This window comes from Octopus bimaculoides, chromosome 22, assembly GCF_001194135.2.
Source record: "Octopus bimaculoides isolate UCB-OBI-ISO-001 chromosome 22, ASM119413v2, whole genome shotgun sequence".
Lineage (NCBI taxonomy): Eukaryota > Metazoa > Mollusca > Cephalopoda > Octopoda > Octopodidae > Octopus > Octopus bimaculoides.
The window spans coordinates 12,769,651-12,770,955 of NC_069002.1; the positions used below are offsets into that span (position 1 = coordinate 12,769,651).

The following is a 1,305-nucleotide window of genomic DNA, read 5'->3' on the forward strand; positions in this document are numbered from 1 at the left end:
TATTTCCTGAAATTGCAAATTATTTAAAATATAAAAATATAATTTTCAACAGAGAGAATTTATCAAAATAGAAAACAAATGAAGTTTGAAGTTTAAAAATAATAGGATCGACCACTCACGACTAGCTAGCGCGGACGCGCGAACTTTCGAGTAATAGATAGATAGAGAGAGAGACAGACAGACAGACAAACAGACAGACATATAGCTCGCTCCGGCCAGTCATGGTATTAGCTGTCAGTAGCCAAAGAATCGACAGGCCAGCAACAGGCATACAGGCAGACAGACAGATACTTCACTAGCAGTGAGCACTTTCACTTCTGACAGCTAATAGCATGACAGTGCCTCATAATCTACACAATCTGAAGCGAGTTTGTGGAAAATTTCATTTTAAAATATCCAATTTCCTGAAAGCTACGAGGAAACAAAATCGGTGGGGCACATTTATCTATGTATGCCTACACACAATCAAACACGCACACACACATCTGAGTATGTGTGTCTATTTCAGTCGGTATGTGTGTACAAAAAATTACATATCTGTTTTCTATTCTCGTACTCACTTAACTAACAAATTATCTAAAACACATTTTAATCGTTAAAAAAGCATACGAAAAATTGAACAAACAATTATATAAATAGAAATACATAGAATATAATAATATTATATCAGGTAAGTATTATTGTTGATTTTGTAGAATGCGAAACTAAATTCCAACGGTTAGGCGCACAAATTCAAATGATCAGATTTTACCATTTCACGCGTAGAACTTATTGCTGTTGGTAATGACAATTTTATATTTATATATTTGGATTTATATTTATGTGATTATGTGTTCGTGATTTTAATGTTTGATGAGACCATGCTATAAAGGAAATTTAAGACAAGTTTTGTATGTAATTGTAGACCGTATAGTGCTATTTGAAGTTATTTCTGTCAGTGACTCGAACGTACTTTTCTTCTTTGCCAAAACAAATCTCTTTAAATACACAACGTATACACACACTCTCACACACATAATGTCTATAGATATACATTATATATATATATATACTCTTTTACTCTACTCTTTTACTTGTTTCAGTCATTTGACTGTGGCCATGCTGGAGCACCGCCTTTAGTCGAGCAAATCGACCCCAGGACTTATTCGTTGTAAGCCTAGTACTTATTCTATCAGTCTCTTTTTGCCGAACCGCTAAGTTACGGGGATGTAAACACACCAGCATCGGTTGTCAAGCGATGTTGGGGGGGGGGACAAACACAGACACACAAACATACACACATATACATATATATATATATATATA

At 34.6% G+C, this 1,305-nt stretch overlaps 1 protein-coding gene across 1 annotated transcript in view; it reads left to right on the plus strand.

The window, feature by feature from the left end:
• Positions 1-697: 697 nt before the first annotated feature.
• Positions 698-1,305, plus strand: part of LOC106881181 (kinetochore protein NDC80 homolog) — a 25,409-nt gene continuing 24,801 nt past the window's right edge. Inside the window, exon 1 of the mRNA XM_014931471.2 lies at positions 698-780. The gene's annotated coding sequence lies outside the window, so the exon portion shown is untranslated. The remainder of the gene's footprint in view (positions 781-1,305) is intronic.